Genomic DNA, 18,095 nt, shown 5'->3' on the forward strand with positions numbered 1-18,095 from the left:
GTGGCCATGAACTTAATAAAACTGCAACTTTCTGCTAGTAGCCCATGCTATTGCAGACTAGGAATGCCCTCAGGGGAAAAGCTGTGTAAATTTGAACCTTTTCCAGTGTACTTCCCTTCTTTCACTGGTCAAATTTCCAATTTCTTCCCGCTGTTGATGGTTTGTTCTGCCTTCAAGTCATTCTTAAAAGTGTTTTATCCACAGCTTTTATTTGTTTTTTATAATTGCTATCTGTGGAAGCATTAATTTAATGAGTTGACAAAAACTACTCCACCATTATTAGAACTCTTCAGGCTGATTTTCATTCATTTCAAACTGGCCCTTTAAGTACAATTGCTAACTTAACACACACCTTGTGTCAGGCTTACACATTTTTAGAATAAGACAGAACTCTATATTTTCTTTTTTAAAATTTTTGAATTTTATTTATTTTTTATACAGCAGTTTCGTTAGCTGTCAATTTTGCGGTATGCGGGCCTCTCACTGTTGTGGCCGCTCCCATTGTGGAGCACAGGCTCCGGACGCGGGGGCTCAGCGGCCATGGCTCATGGGCCCAGCTGCTCCGCGGCATGTGGAATCTTCCCGGACCGGGGCACGAACCCGTGTCCCCTGCAACGGCAGGTGGACTCTCAACCACTGCGCCACCAGGGAAGCCCTAGACATCAATTTTGTACACATCAATGTATACAGGTCAATCCCAATCTCCCAATTCATCACACCACCACCACCCCCGCCCCCCCCCCCCCCACGGCTTTCCCCCCTTGGTGTCCATACATTTGTTCTCTACATCTGTGTCTCAATTTCTGCCCTGCAAACTGGTTCATCTGTACCATTTTTCTAGGTTTCACATATATGCGTTAATATACGATATTTGACTTAACTTCACTCTGTATGGCAGTCTGTAAATCCATCCACTCTCAACAAATGACCCAATTTCGTTCCTTTTTATGGCTGAGTAATATTCCATTGTATATATGTACTACAACTTCTTTATCCATTCATCTGTCGATGGGCGTTTAGGTTGCTTCCATGAACAGGCTATTGTAAATAGTGCTGCAGTGAACATTGGGGTGCATGTGTCTTTTTGAATTATGGTTTTCACTGGTTATATGCCCAGTAATAAGATTGCTGGATCATATGGTAATTCTATTTTTAGTTTTTTAAGGGATTTCCATACTGTTCTCCATAGTGGTTGTATCAATTTACATTCCCACAAACAGTGCAAGAGGGTTCCCTTTTCTCCACACTCTCTCCAGCATTTGTTGTTTGTAGATTTTCTGATGATGGCCATTCTAACTGGTGTGCACTGATACCTCATTGTAGTTTTGATTTGCATTTCTCTAATAATTAGTGATGTTGAGCAACTTTTCATGTGCTTCTTGGCCATCTGTATGTCTTCTTTGGAGAAATGTCTATTTAGATCTTCTGCCCATTTTTGGATTGGGTTGTTTGTTTTTTAATATTGAGCTGCATGAGCTGTTTATATATTTTGGAGATTAATCCTTTGTCTGTTGATTCATTTGCAAATATTTTCTCCCATTCTGAGGGTTGTCTTTTCGTCTTGATTATGGTTTCCTTTGCTGTGCAAAAGCTTTGAAGTTTTATTAGGTCCCATTTGTTTATTTTTGTTTTTATTTCCATTACTCTAGGAGGTGGATCTAAAAAGATCTTGCTGTGATGTATGTCAAAGAGTGTTCTTCCTATGTTTTCCTCTAAGAGTTTTACAGTGTCCAGTCTTACATTTATGTCTCGAATCCATATTGAGTTTATTTCTGTGTATGGTATTAGGGAGTGTTCTAATTTCATTCTTTTACATGTAGCTGTCCAGTTTTCCCAGCACCACTTATTGAAGAGACTGTCTTTTCTTCATTGTATATCCTTGCCTTCTTTGTCATAGATTAGTTGACCTTAGGTTTGTGGGTTTATCTCTGGGATTTCTATCTTGTTCCATTGATCTGTGTTTCTGTTTTTGTGCCAGTACCATATTGTCTTGATTTCTGTAGCTTTGTAGTATAGTCTGAAGTCAGGAAGTATGATTCCTCCAGCTCCGTTTTTTTCCCTCAAGACTGCTTGGGCTATTCGGGGTCTTCTGTGTCTCCATACAAATTTTGAGATTTTTTGTTCTAGTTCTGTAAAAAATACCATTGGTAATTTGATAGGGATTGCATTGAATCTGTAGATTGCTTTGGGTAGTATAGTCATTTCCACAATATTGATTTTTCCGATCCAAGAACATGGTATATCTCTCCATGTGTTGGTATCATCTTTAATTTCTTTCATCAGTGTCTTATAGTTTTCTGCATACAGGTCTTTTGTCTCCTTGGTTAGGTTTATTCCTAGGTATTTTATTTTTCTTGTTGCAGTGGTAAATGGGAATGTTTCCTTAGTTTCTCGTTCAGAGTTTTCATCATTAGTGTATAGGAATGCAAGAGATTTCTGTGCATTAGTTTTGTATCCTGCAACTTTACCAAATTCATTGATTAGTAGTTTTCTGATGGCTTCTTTAGGATTCTCTATGTGTAGTATCGTGTCATCTGCAAACAGTGACAGTTTCACTTCTTCCAGTTTGTATTACTTTTATTTCTTTTTCTTCTCTGATTGCCATGGCTAGGACTTCCAAAACTGTTGAATAATAGTGGTGAGAGTGGACATCCTTGTCTTGTTCCTGATCTTAGAGGAAATGCTTTCAGTTTTTCACCATTGAGAATGATGTTTCCTGTGGGTTTGTCGTATATGGCCTTTATTATGTTGAGGTAGGTTCCCTCTATGCCCACTCTCTGTAGAGTTTTTATGATAAATGGGTGTTGAATTTTGTCAAAAGCTTTTTCTGCATCTGTTGAGGTCATATGGTTTTTATTCAGTTTGTTAATATGGTGTGTCACATTGATTTATTTGCACATATTGAAGAATCCTTGCATCCCTGGGATAAATCCTACTTGATCATGGTGTATGATCCTTTTAATGTGTTGCTGGATTCTGTTAGCTAGTATTTTGTTGAGGATTTTTGCATCTATGTTCATCAGTGATATTGGTCTGTAATTTTCTTTTTTTGTAGTATTTTTGTCTGGTTTTGGTATCAGGGTGATGGTGGCCTCATAGAATGAGTATGGGAGTGTTCCTTCCTCCACAGTTTTTTGAAAGAGTTTGAGAAAGATGGGTGTTAGCTCTTCTCTAAATGTTTGATAGAATTCACCTCTGATGCCATCTGGTCGTGGACTTCTGTTTGTTGGAAGATTTTTAATCACAGTTTCAATTTCATTACTTGTGGTTGGTCTGTTCATATTTTCTATTTCTTCCTGGTTCAGTCTTGGAAGGTTATACCTTTCTAAGAATTTGTCCATTTCTTCCAGGTTGTCTATTTTATTGGCATAGAGTTGCTTGTAGTAGTCTCTTAGGATGCTTTGTATTTCTGTGGTGTCTGTTGTAACTTCTCCTTTTTCATTTCTAATTTTATTGGTTTGAGTCCTCTTTCCTGATGAGTCTGACTAATGATTTATCAATTTTGTTTATCTTTTCAAAGAACCAGCTTTTAGTTTTATTGATCTTTGCTACTGTTTTCTTTGTTTCTATTTCATTTATTTCTGCCCTGGTCTTTATGATTTCTTTCCTTCTGCTAACTTTGGGTTTTGTTTGTTCTTCTTTCTCTAGTTCCTTTAGGTGTAAGGTTAGATTATTTATTGGAGATTTTTCTTGTTTCTTGAGGTGGGCTTGCATAGCTATAAACTTCCCTTTTAGAACTGCTTTGCTGCATCCCATAGGTTTTGGATCGTCATATTTTCATTGTCATTTGTTCCAGGTATTTTTTGATTTCCTCTTTGATTTGTTTACTGATCTCTTGGCTCTTTAGTAACATATTGTTTAGCCTCCATCTGTTTGTGTTTTTTGCGTTTTTTCCCATGTAATTCATTTCTAGTCTCATAGCATTGTGGTCAGAAAAGATGCTTGATATGATTTCAATTTTCTTAAATTTACTGAGGCTTGATTTGTGACCCAAGATGTGATCTGTCCTGGAGAACGTTCCGTGCGCCCTTGAGAAGGAAGTGTAATCTGCTGTTTTGGGGTGGAATGTCCTATGAATATCAGTTAAATCTATTTGGTCTATTGTGTCATTTAAAGCTTCTGTTTCCTTATTTATTTTCATTTTGGATGATCTGTCCATTGGTGTAAGTGAGGTATTAAAGTCCCCCACTATTATTGTGTTGCTCTCGATTTCCTCTCTTATAGCTGTTAGCAGGTGCCTTATGTACTGAGGTGCTCCTATGTTGGTTGCATATATATTTATAATTGTTATATCTTCTTCTTGATTTGATCCCTTGATCATTATGTAGTGTCCTTCCTTGCCTCTTGTAACATTCTTTGTTTTAAAGATTATTTTATCTAATGTTTGTATTGCTACTCCAGCTTTCTTTTGATTTCCATTTGCATGGAATATCTTTTTCCATTCCCTCACTTTCAGTCTGTATGTGTCCTTAGGTCTGAAGTGGGTCTGTTGTAGACAGCATATCTATGGATCTTGTTTTTGTATCCATTCAGCAAGCCTGTGTCTTTTGGTTGGAACATTTAATCCATTCACGTTTAAGGTAGTTATCCATATGTATGTTCCTGTGACCATTTTCTTAACTGTTTTGCATTTGTTTTTGTAGGTCCTTTTCTTTTCTTGTGTTTCCCACTTAGAGAAGTTCCTTTAGCATTTGCTGTAGAGCTGGTTTGGTGGTGCTGAATTCTCTTAGCTTTTGCTTGTCCATAAAGCTTGTCTGTAAAACTTTTGATTTCTCCATCGGACCTGGTAGGTAGAGCTGACTGTTGCTCTTGTGGACAGAGCTCAGTAAACTTTAATCTGATTGACTGATGATGGGTGGGGCTGGGTTCCCTCCCTGTCAGTTGTTTTGCCTGAGGCAGCCCAACACTGGAGTCTACCTGGGCTGTTTGGTGGGGCTAATGGCAGACTCTGGGAGGGCTCACACCAAGGAGTACTTCCCAGAACTTCTGCTGCCAGTGTCCTTGTCCCCATGGTGAGCCACAGCCACCACCCGCCTCTGCAGGAGACCCTCCAACACTAGCAGGTACGTCTGGTTCAGTCTCCCCTGGGGTCACTGCTCCTTCCCCTGGGTCCCGATGTGCACACTACTTTGTGTGTGCCCTCCAAGAGTGGAATCTCTGTTTTCCCCAGTTCTGTCGGAGTCCTGCAATCACATCCCTCTAGCCTTCAAAGTCTGATTCACTAGGAATTCCTCCTCCCGTTGCTGGACCTCCAGGTTGGGAAGCCTGACGTGGGGCTCAGAACCTTCAGTCCAGTGGGTGGACTTCTGTGGTATAAGTGTTCTCCAGTCTGTGAGTCACCCACCCACCAGTTATGGGATTTGATTTTGCTGTGATTGCGCCCCCCCTACCATCTCATTGTGGCTTCTCCTTTGTCTTTGGATGTGAGATATCTTTTCTGATGAGTTCCAGTGTCTTCCTGTTGATGATTGTCCAGCAGGTAGTTGTGATTCTGGTGTTCTCACAAGAGGGAGTGAGAGCACGTCCTTCTACTCCGCCATCTTTGTTCAGGGCCCCAGAAACTCCCTGTTAATTCAATTACATGTATTTGATTTAAGTAGGTAATTATTTAGTGAAAAGCCTAGAGTTAAAGAATGCTTATAAAGATTGGTGAAAGGGATAGCCATATTTCTACTGCCGTTTCTTTTCCCCTTTATTAGCGCCAGCGTCTGATAGATAGCAGTGAGACACATGCGACCAGATAATACTGGAAGAAAATGTTGTTTTTCACCTGTCTTTGACTTTTACTTTTCTTGGTATTTCTACTCTATGGAAAAAAGTAGTAAAATGTAAATGTTTGTCTCAGCTGCTTCTGTCTCAAAATTCATTTTCATGATAGGCCTGTTGGACATCTGTTTATGTTTAAATCGTTATCTAGGACGAGCTCTGGTCCTCTAGGACTAGCTCTGGTCCGGGGGGCCTTTTAGAATCATTCTACAAAAATTTGACTTTATGGCTCTGACTTTTAAGCAAAATATATTTAAAAAGCAAGTGTGTCCAAGAGGGAACTGGATGCGTTGATTGTAAAGATGGCACATACATCTAATAAATTGATTGTCTTGTGCGCTTAGCATAAGTCTAAGGTTAACATTAATATAGTCTAATATAGTCTATATTTTAAGATGTGTTGATTTTTAATTGTTCTCTTGAAATTGAACAAGGTTATTTTGTTGTTTTAATGTAAATATAATTTAGTAAGAGACAGATTTTAAAATTTGTACTGGCTTCTGTAGAAAGTAAGTGCAGGGCTTCCCTGGGGGCGCAGTGGTTCAGAATCCGCCTGCCAATGCAGGGGACACGGGTTTGAGCCCTGGTCCGGCAAGATCCCACATGCCGCGGAGCAACTAAGCCCGTGTGCCACACTACTGAGCCTGTGCTCTAGAGCCTGCGAGCCACAACTACTTAGCCCACATGCCACAAGTATTGAAGTCTTTGCGCCTAGAGCCCGTGCTCTGCAACAAGAGAAGCCACTGCAATGAGAAGCCTGCACACTGCAACGTAGCCCCCACTCACAACAACCAGAGAAAGCCCGGGCACAGCAACGAAGACCCAACGCAGCGGAAAACAAATCAATAAAAATAAATAAATTTAGAAAGTAAGTGTGTTCAAACCTAACATACTTCAGGTAAATTCTTAAATATTTTTGCTGATGGAAGGTAAATGAGGTATATTATAACCCGAATATGTGCTATTTGACTTTTTTTTTCTTGTATAAACTTATTTATTTTTGGCTGCATTGGGTCTTCGTTGCTGTGTGCAGGCTTTCTCTAGTTGCGGCGAGTGGGGGCTACTTTTCATTGCAGTGTGCAGACTTCTCATTGCAGTGGCTTCTCTTGTTGCGGAACCCAGGCTCTAGGCGCATGGGCTTCAGTAGCTGTGGCTCGAAGCCTCTAGAACGCAGGCTTAGTAGTTGTGGCATATGGACTTAGTTGCTCCGCAGCATGTGGGATCTTCCCGGACCAGGGCTCAAACCCATGTCTACTGCATTGGCAGGAGGATTCTTAACCACTGCGCCCCCAGGGAAGCCCCTGAGTTTTTATCTTTAATTTAGTGTTATAAGAAGTAGATAAGAGGCATGTGGATACCTTTAGCTCTTTCTACAGTAGTCAAACTCTAAATAACATTTCTGTCTTTGTCAGTTAGCGTTTGATTAGAGAAGTAAGATTATTGTTGTGATTGGTTTTTACCAATTGTAGGAACTAGTTATACACACCTGAATCTGCTGCTAGGCTTGAAGTTAGCAGGGCTAGTAGTTGGAAAGGGAACATGGACATGAAGCAGGGGGAGGAAGGTTAGACTGGAACCTGCAAAGAACTTTTAGCAATAAGTTAGAACCTATGAGCCCAAACTTGAACTTTCATGGCTCTCACTGCTTCCACACCTGCAACCTTGATGATCTAGGTAACCTTCAACCTTGATGATGTAGGTAATCTGCAGTAGGTGTGGCACACCTCACCATGGAGCTGCACACAAACCTGCCCCAGTATTATTTGGAAAAGCAAAGGTGGAGCTCTGACAGGAGCTGAATGAGCTGTAGGCTCAATTGCTGCCCCATGCCAATGAGCCCAAAGTTCCATGACACTGTGTGATTACTGCAGTAACACCTGACTTTAGGTTTACATTCTGAACCTGGTGGCTGCTTCACGTTTGTCTTCTAATCTCATGGGAATTTTTTTTTTTTTTCTTTTTGAGGCCAACCCTAACCCACAACCATGCAGGGAATGAATCGTGTTTGGGAAAGTGTAGTTGCAACCCGGCTAAGGTAAAAAGCCATCACAGACCATCACTTGTCACCACGGCACCAGTGCACACCTCTTTTTATCATATTTACCTTATAAATAAAGACAATTACAAAAGTATACTTTTGGTGAACATAATGCAGCTATCCTTTGTTCACCTGATAACATACAAATGCCCTCCTTAAGAGAGGATACAAAATCCCTTTATCCATAGGTGGGTTAATTTTTTTTCTACCTGTGTCTAGGTACCAATTTTTTTTCTACCTGTGTCACATTTTCTACTTAATATCCTGTAACTTAAATATGGAGATATGAGATTAGCTACTATCAGATGGTTGTAGAAAGGGAGATAAGAAATAAGTTTGTTAATATATATACAAATTTTTTATATCATAAAAAGAAAAACTACTCATTAGAATATTTATTTCTGCAACTAGTCATGTGGTTGTAGTTGCTGTCTATAATTATCTTCTGCTGTCATTCCACAGTCCCTCTGTTCTTGGCAATACCTCAGCTGGTTGTGGTTTCTTGCCTGATGGGGTGACCTAAATCTTCATTCCTTAAGGGTCTGGGTCATTAGCAGTCCTGCCTGGATTGTTTCCACTGACTTTAATCACAGTACATGGAAATACTAAGTGGCCTCCTAGGGGAACTTCTGCATTCCAGACATACTTTCTGTTAGCCCCTCTTGTGTGGTAGCAACCTGACTTCCTCTTGATTGTGAGATGAGAACCCTAGTTGGTTCTGTAACCCCCTTCTTTGTCTGTTGATTCATTGGCACGAATAACCCAAAGTGGCTGGGTGGCAGTCTGAATTTCCAGTTTAATGGAATCATTTCTGCATCACTTGGTGGAAACTAAGATCTTCCAAAGGGACTATATGGGCATAGATGGATATAGGTGGGTAAGTGATGTGGTGTGTTGTATGTGTCAGTGAATTGGGAAGCAAAGTAAATCTGTTTAGAGTGAGAATGAGTTAATACAAATTAATATAGTACATTTCACGATACTTGTGGAGTTAGTAGGGATACCCTATATGAAATATTTACTTTGAAAGAAGTGTAAATATATTCAGAACGTGCATATAGTTTTTTCGTTTTTATTATCCCATATTTAATAATGGGCAGGTGGTTGGTAGCAGTTGAGTTTGAATCTGTGTGTTTTTTTGTTTGTTTTTTTGGCCACACGGCATGTGGGATCTTAGTTCCCTGACCAGGGATCGAACCTACGCCCCCTGCATTGGAAGCGTGGAGTCTTAACCACTGGACCGCCAGTAAAGTCCCAAGTTTTGAATTTAGATCTGATATACTTCTTGGATTTTTTGTTTACCTAAAGGAGGAAATAAGAATTACATTTACTATTTGGAGTTTTTATAAGTTAATTTTAAAGAATATAGAAGAGTGAACATAAATGACTTCATTTCCACAAATGAAAATACTACAGTAACGTTGCTTGTCATATCTACTCTGAAACTAGAAGGAGGCGGGTGAGCCTGGAGTCAGACCACCTGGCTTTAAATTCCAGCTCTTCTGCTTACCATGAATTTCTGTTAACTATGGCTTTGTAACAACAGCCCCTCCCCCACCGTCCCCGCAATTTCAGTGGCTTAAAATGAGTGTGTGTTATTACTCATGAATCTGTAGATCACGTGGATGGTTCTGATCACTTGGGCTAGATTTGGCAGATTTCATCTAGGATAACTCATAACATCGATGGTCACCTGGCAGATTGTCGGGAAGCTGGCTAGTCTATGGTGGCTTCTCACATTTCTGGCTGTTGGCTGACTCTCTGCTGGATGATGGAGGGTGACCGAGGCTCTCATCATTTATCAGGCAAGTCTGGACTTCTTCACATGGTGGTGGCAGGATTCTTAGAGAGGTAGTAGAAACAAGCAAGGTCTCTTGAGGTCTGCATTTGGAACTGGCACAACATCACTTCTGCCACGTTCTGTTGGTTCAAGGCAAGTCATGAGGCCAGACAAGATTCAAGATGTGGGGAAATGAGCTCTACCTCTTGATGGGAGGAGCTGCAGTGTCACATTGCTAGGGGTGTGGGTACTAGGAGGGATGGAGAATTGGGGCCATTGTATAAGCATTTTACCATACAACATGATGATGCACAAGTCTCTTCATCCCTTTGAATCTGTTCCCTAACCTGTAAAAATGGCTAGGAGAGTAACGATTCTTTTTGAGACAATTTTGAAGATTAGGTAAAATAAACTGTGTAAAGTGTCTCTGGTAGTGCCTTAATATATGCCAATATGTGCTCAGTAAATGTTTATTATTATTACTTGTAATGATTAGGTGTTCTATATTCATGACTAAAATACTCATAATAATCCTGTGATGCTGTCATGATTTCCTTCTTATAGCTGAGGAGACAGACTGAATTGCTTAAGTTACCAGTATGCCAAGGTTGGTGGTAGACCCAACGTTGAGCCAAGGTTTTTTGTTTTTGCTTTGAAAACCTAATACTGGCCTTTGAGAGCCAGTACAGTGGTAAAACATGGGGGCTCTGGGACTGTTAGAGTCCTTGTCCCAGACCTTACTAGGCTTTCAGCCTTGGACACATTACTTAACCTCTTTGTGCCTCACTTTTTAGGAAAGGAGATTGCTTACGTCCCACCATTGTTGGTGAGGATTAAATGAATTAATATACATTGTTTAGAACTACAAGCACAGGCTAGGTAGGTACTCTATATGTTATTCCTTTTCTTCTTCTTATTACACTATGCTGCCTTTAGTCCAAACCTTTAAAAGCCTTTCTTATTGAAAATATTAAATGAGGCTGAAGTTATCACCCTTTTCTTTTTAGAGCCATCTAATTTTTTCATGAAGTAGTATTAATCTTTACGGTTAGTTTCCTAATAGAGTAATTATGGATTTTACTGATGTGATTTGGTTATATGGGGACATTTCAATTTGAGGAAAAACTATTCCATGGTACTTTGTTTTTTTTCTCCTTTTCTGAGCTTTTCTTGCACAATGTCATTCATTTCTGTGGCTTCTGTTTAATGTTGGTTACTCTCAAATCAACATCTGAAGTTTGACCTCACTCCTAAGTTTCATTACTTAATTGGTTTTTCATTTTTCTCTCTCCAGTTATTAAATTTACTATTTCTGTTATCTCTCACACTCTTTTCCTTTATGCTTATTGCTTTTGGTTTAGTGCAAATTCTTCTCTTTTTTTTTTTTTTTTATATCTGACCTTATTTATTTGTTACTCTTAGAACATCTTATTTTTGACTGGACTCAGAGGTAGAAGCTTTCAGAGAGGACAGCCTCCCTTTCTTGGTAGTCTCTTCCTGGCATTTTTCTTTGGCCTCCTTCATTCTCTTGGCCAAAGGTTTAGCATATTCTGCAGCCTTTCTTTATTTTTCTTGGTACACTGTTCCTTCAGAGCAATATGCTGATGTTTGTGTTGCAGAACACGTGGAATAACAAACACTGAATCTTGTGTGCCTTGGTCTTAGGTTACTTACCCTCTTTGTTTAGGGGCTTTCTCACAACACACTGGTGGACATGATCTTCTCTAGAGAGATTGAAAAGTTTGTGAATTTTAGCGATTTTGGTCCCAAGTCGGCGAGGCGCAGTAGTATCAGTGACTTCAGGAATATCCTTCTCTCCCTTTTTTTTTTTTTTTTTTTTAAATAATGACCAAGTTGAAAGCACTTAGACTGGTGTCCACAATGCAACCCTGAACAGATTTGCACTTTCTTTCTCCAGTCTTCCTTGGTCTGTAACAGGACTGCCCCTTAGTAGCAGATGGACACAGCCATGGGTGAAGACACCCTGATTCATGGGAAACCTTGTTTGTCATTCCCACCAATGATTCTGACCGCATAACACTTCCATTCTTTACCCAGAGCATTAGCAGCAACTTCTGTGGCCATACGCTTCTCATAAAAGGTACAAAGTTTGCATTCATCGTCCACTTCAGTGAGTTTCTGGCATCTAGTGGCTGGGAAAGAGATGTTCAGTTTCATCCTGAAGCAGCTGACCAGCTCTGAGGTTCTGCAAAAAAAGAGCTCATCATTTTTTTCTTAAATTAGTTTAGAAGCCTCCTAATCAGTCTCTTAACTCTGTTCTTACCTTTTCCCAATCCATTCTCCAGGGACTGTCAAGATAGTTTATGTAAAAAACATTTGATGATTTTATTCGTTTGGTTAAAATGTTAACTTCACATTGCTTGCAAGAAAAAATAAAGTTGAGCGTTCAGGGCTCTTGATGAATCTGTCTCTGCTTCCCTCTCCAGCAGAATTTTTAGTTACTTTGCAACAGAATTTCTGACTTCTGCTGTGTGAAATCATCCAGGACTGTTACATTCTCTTACATGTCTGTGCATCTGCGTGTGCTTTTAATTTCACGTGAAATCCTCTGCGTATGTTTGTTCTGTTGGCACACTTTGCACATCTTTTTAAAGATTTAGCTCGTGTGATTTTTCAGGGAAGGTTTCCTTATCCCTACTACATACTTTCAGACTCCTGATTCTTCCCTGGATTGGTATATGATTTATTATAGCTTTTATCCCATTGGTGTTTTTTTTTTTTTTTTTCTTTTTGCGGTACGCGGGCCTCTCACTGCTGTGGCCTCTCCCATTGCGGAGCACAGGCTCCGGACGCGCAGGCTCAGCGGCCATGGCTCACGGGCCCAGCCGCTCCGCGGCATGTGGGATCTTCCCAGACCGGGGCACGAACCCATGTCCCCTGCATCGGCAGGCGGACTCTCAACCCCTGCGCCACCAGGGAAGCCCCCCATTGGTGTTTTTAAACATCCTTTTTTGGATACAATTCACATACAATACAGTTCACTACTTTAGTGTACAGCTCAGTGGTTTAGTATATTTAGAGTCGTGCATCTGTTACCACAGTCAATTTTAGAATATTTCATTATCCCGCAAAGAAACCCACATCTTTTAGCCAACACCCCCTAACGTCTCATCTCCCTTCCCCTCCCCTCTGCAACCACTAATCTGCTTTCTGTCTCTATAGATCTGCCTATTCTGTACATTTCATATTAGTGGAATCATTTAATATTTGGTCCCTTGTAATTGGTGTCTTTAACTTAATGTTGCCAAAGTTCATCTGTGTTGCGGTATATGTCAGTACTTCATTTCTTGTTATTGCCAAATATTCCATTATATGGCTAGACTATATTTTATCCATTCATTAGTTGATGGGTATTTGGGTTGTTTTCACTTTAGCTATTATGAGTAATACTATAATGAGCATTCGTGTAAAAGTTTATGTGCAGACATGTTTTTATTTCTGCTGGATCATATGTTAACTTGGTTTAACTGTTTGAGGAAAAGCCAAAGCTACAGCACCATTTTACATTCCTGCCATCAGTGTATGAAGGTTTTAATTTCCCTACATCTTTGCCCACACTTGTTATTGTCTGTCTTTTTGATTATAGCCATCCTAGTGGGTGTGAGCTGGTATCTCATTGTGGTTTTGATTTGCATTTCCTGATGGTTAATGATGTTGAGCAACTTTTCATGTATGTATTAACCACTTGTGTATCTTTGGAAAACTATTCAGATCCTTTGTCCATTTTAAAATTGAGTTGTGATAGTTCTTTGTATACTCTAGATACAAGCCCCTTAGCAGATACGTATATGATTTACATAAATTTTCTCTCATTCTGTTGGTAGCTGTTACACTTTCTTGATGTTACCCTTTGAAGCGCGAACGTTTTTTGTTTTTGTTATAAATCCCCACTTATCCTTGTTGTATTCAGAGTTGAGCCCAGTCTCTCTCCTCTGTTGCTATAGTCTTGACACTTAAAGGGGTCCAGAATAAGCTATCATGGCATAAAAATTATTTTGAGAAGAAGGCATTTGAGTTCCTGAAATCTCTTACCTGCCTAAAAGCATAGCTTCCCCAAAGAACTCAATTGTCATAAATACCCTTCCTGGAGCAGCCATGGAAGACTGACTCTTATCACTGGAGATGAGAAGTCTCCACACCACACCTAAACAGACATTGTCACAAAACTTCCCTGTCTCCCATTTGTTCTTGTCAGGGCCCATTTATCTTTTCAAAAAGTCATTTGTTTTCCTATCAATGCCCATCTCCTATTAAGATGCCATATAAGCCTCAGATTTTAAATGTCTCCTTGAGTCACAGTTTTCTGTGAACTCCTATACATACATATGTGAATAAAAATCTGACTTTTACTAATTTCTTGTATAGGAGGAAAAAATCTGTTTCCTCTATCCATCCTAAATTCATTGGCTGGGACCCTACAAATTAGACTGACAAAAGAGCAATGCATTTTTAGAGAACTGACAAGATGAAGGAAAAGGACATTGAGTTTCAAAGGGTGGCAAACTGTGGAAAGTTAAATATATGGGGAATTAATGGACGATAAGGGCTACTTAGTAAAGTTAAAATGTTTAAAAAATTGAGACTTCCCTGGCGGTCCAGTGGTTGGGACTTTGCCTTACAGTGCAGGGGGTGCAGGTCCAATCCCTGGTCAGGGAGCTAGGATCCCACATACCTTGTAGCCAAAAGAACAAAACATAAAACAGAAGCAATATTGTAACAAAGTCAATAAAGACTTTAAAAATGGTCCACATTAAAAAAATCTTTAAAAAAATGTTTAAAAAATTGAGATATGATTGATATATACCATATTAGTTTCAGGTGTACAACATAATGATTTGGTATTTGTATATATTGTGAAATGATCACCACAATAAGTCTAGTTATAGTTAACATCTGTCACCACACCTACACATTTTTTTTTTTATGGAAATAACTTTTTTTTTTTTTTTTTTGTGGTACGCGGGTCTCTCACTGTTGTGGCCTCTCCCGTTGCGGAGCACAGGCTCCGGACACGCAGCCTCAGCGGCCATGGCTCACGGGCCCAGCTGCTCGCGGCATGTGGGATCTTCCTGGACCAGGGCATGAGCCCGTGTCCCCTGCATCGGCAGGTGGACTCTCAACTACTGCGCCACCAGGGAAGCCCTGGAAAGAACTTCTTAAGATTTACTCTCTTAGCAAATTTCAAATATACAATGCAGTATTATTAATTATAGTCACCATGCTGCACTTACATCCCCATGACTTATCTTATAACTGGAAGTTTGTACTTTTTGACCACGTTCACCCATTTTGCCCACCTCACCCTCCAGCTCTGGCAGCCACCAATGTAATTTGTTCTATCTGTGAATTCAGTTTTTTGTTTTGTTTAGATTCCACATATAAGTGAGATCATATAGTATTTGTCTTTCTGTCTCTGACTTATTTCACTTAGCATAATGCCCTCCAGTTCCATCTGTGTTGTTGCAAATGGCAGGATTTCCTTCTTTCATTTAATGGCTGAATAATATTCTATTGGAATTAAATTTGGAATTGGATTCCAGCTTTGTCAATTACAAGAGTTATGACCTGTGGGCTATGGACATGTTGCTTCTATTAATCCTTTATAAGCATGAACCTCATATATTTCAGGGTTGCTGGAAAGATGAGTAACACCAAGTATTGAATACGTAAAAGTAATTTATGTAGTTCCTGGCAAATAGATGCTCAATGAATGTTAGTTTTATTCTTTCATTTACTATGTAGTAAATACAATAATTTGGCAATCTAGAAGTAGCCTTTTGTTTTCAAAATACTATTGTCGTAATGTACTTGCCTGCAGCCAAAGACTTCCTTAGTAGTTACATCTTGAGTTCTGGAAATATTTCAAAGTGCTAAGCTAGAACTGGCAATTACTTTTTTTATTTAAAATTTATATTTGAAAAATACAAATGGAGGTCATGCTATATGTATTGTTTTGCCTTTTCAATTTAATGATGTATTTTGGACTTTGATCTGGGTTAGCACATAAACTGCATCATCACGTTTAGTTTTGTATGTTTATACCAAAAATTGCTTAACTTTACTGTTGTAGGACATGTAATTTTACATACTTTTCTGTCACACTCGTCTCTGCATGTAAATATATTAAAAAAAAATGTAGCCCATGTTGCCATTGCCTGGTATCTTGGGGTTCAAACTGGCATGTGGAGAAGACAGAGTCAAGGACATGGGATAGAATTAGAGTCAAAAGCAGTAATGGAACCATACCGAAAGCCTTCTCTACTTTGGGATTACTGTTTATTTCCCCAAGACAATAAACTCTTTTTTGATGTTGAATGTAGTTGGACTAGGAAATTTTGTTCCTTGACACTTCACGAATCCAAATGGATACTGTGAGCACTCTTTTTTTTTTTTTAAATTAATTAATTAATTTAATTTTGGCTGCGTTGGGTCTTTGTTACTTCGCGCAGGCTTTCTCTAGTTGCGGCGAGTGGGGGCTACTCTTCGTTGCGGTGTACGGGCTTCTCATTGTGGTGGCTTCTCGTTGCGGAGCACGGGCTCTAGGCACGCGGGCTCATTAGTAGTGGCGCCCAAGGGCTTAGTTGCTCTGCAGCATGTGGGATCTTCCCGGACCAGGGCATTGGCAGACGGATTCTTAACCACTGCACCACTAGGGAAGTCCCTGTGAGCACTCTTATCTTGCACTTGTCTAAGTGGAAATGCTCTCGTGTTTTGTAACTAAGTTTAATTATTTGCTCTTTACTTCTGAAAGGTACTGTTCATTATATTAAAGAATCTCTCCTCTTTTCCTGATTTGTTGTAAGAGAGATTTATATAAATCAGGAATAGGGAGTAGTTTAATTTAGATGGTCTTGTGCTTTTTTTTTCTTTTGCCTGTCAATATAATTCATTCATTAATAGATTCTCTGATGTTGACAGTCTTTGCAGAGAGAACTCATTTGCAAGAGAGAGATTGTACATTAGTGAGAAGTGAAATCATGTGAATTTTTTTTTTTTTTCGCCCTACGCGGGCCTCTCACTGCTGTGGCCTCTCCCGTTGTGGAGCACAGGCTCCGGACGCGCAGGCTCAGCGGCCATGGCTTATGGGCCTAGCTGCTCCGCGGCATGTGGGATCTTCCCGGACCGGGGCACGAACCCATGTCCCCTGCCTCGGCAGGCAGACTCTCAACCACTGCGCCACCAGGGAATCCCTCATGTGCATATTTATTATTTGTCTCAGCTAAAACAAATTCCTGATCTATGGTTGAACCACCTGTGTATCAGTACCTCTGGCTTGGAGAATTGGCATATCCCCATCAGCTTAAATCTGTTTTACTGTAAACCATGTATTTACTCTTTAGGGAGATGGAGTTATTCTGATTATCTGGGGCAGTTAGGGCCTATTTAATGGAGTTAGATATTACTGCTACCCTAAATTCATTGCAGCTACATTATCAAAGAGGGGTGTAATGGTTGTAGGGGAGGCAGGCACATACCCACATTGTTTTGGGTATCTTGACTGTGAAAATATGAGATAAGTAAGAGATACAAATATCTGAAAGGAAGGGACCAATGTGGCAAACAGTGTGGTTAGCTTCTTTCTTGCAAATGGAGCTCAGGTTTGTTACATGTGCTTGGGAGGAGGCTGGTCCCTAGTGAACCACAAGGGTTAAATAAGAGTAGTTTAAACCAACTGTGGCAGTTTCATTTCCGTTGCTAGCATCTGGTTTAATAATGGTGTTATTACCTGTTTCAATTTTTGCTATTTCATTGTGTGAAAATCCTTCCTTATTGTGGTCTTAATTTTTATTTTTCTCATTACAAAGGAGAGAGGGGACAACTTGTCAAACGTTTAATGGATATTTATTCGTCTTTTGTAATGCACCTGATAGTGACACTTTTTTTCTGTTTGGTTGTGTGTTTCTTCCCTATTTGTACGTGTGTATATTCTGGTTACTAACTTTAAAAAAAAGTTGAGTTGTAAATACCTTCTCCCATATTGAGATATTAATTTTAATGTAGTAAAGGTTATTAATCTTTTATTTCATGGTTTATTTTTTTATTTATATTTAGTTTGGTTTAAGAAATCTTTCCAGACTTGGGTAATAAAAAATGTCTCTTGTTTTAAACCTTTGTCTTTCATTTCATTTCACTGGGTATGCTTTTGTTTTTTTTCATCAGTAGTGGGGTAGGGATTGAAATTCATTTTTTCCTTTATGAATATTCAGATTCCCTTGTTAAAGAGTCCATCTTTTCTGCATTGATCTGCAAAACTAACTCTATCACAATCAAGTTACCATATGTGTGTAGGTCTATTTTTAGACTCATTTCTGTTCCATGATCTATGTCTGTCCTCACTGTAATAACTTATGCTTTCTGTTAGGGCAAATTCCTCCCCACTTCATTTTTCATGTGTGTTTTAGCTTTTTGCACATCTGAATAATTTTAAAATCTGGTGCTAAGGTCTTTCAGGTGCTCTGTTGACTTATTTATCTATAAGATACTTTGGGG

General features: G+C 39.5%; 1 protein-coding gene and 1 pseudogene across 2 annotated transcripts in view; one reads left to right on the forward strand and one right to left on the reverse strand.

Annotated features, from left to right (window-relative positions):
- PDS5B (PDS5 cohesin associated factor B) overlaps positions 1 to 18,095 on the forward strand; it is a 197,207-nt gene that overhangs the window by 19,139 nt on the left and 159,973 nt on the right. The gene's annotated exons all lie outside the window — the stretch shown is intronic.
- On the reverse strand, positions 11,011 to 11,762 carry LOC101316528 (small ribosomal subunit protein eS6-like; annotated as a pseudogene).

The sequence above is a fragment of the Tursiops truncatus genome, chromosome 18, assembly GCF_011762595.2.
Source record: "Tursiops truncatus isolate mTurTru1 chromosome 18, mTurTru1.mat.Y, whole genome shotgun sequence".
NCBI lineage: Eukaryota > Metazoa > Chordata > Mammalia > Artiodactyla > Delphinidae > Tursiops > Tursiops truncatus.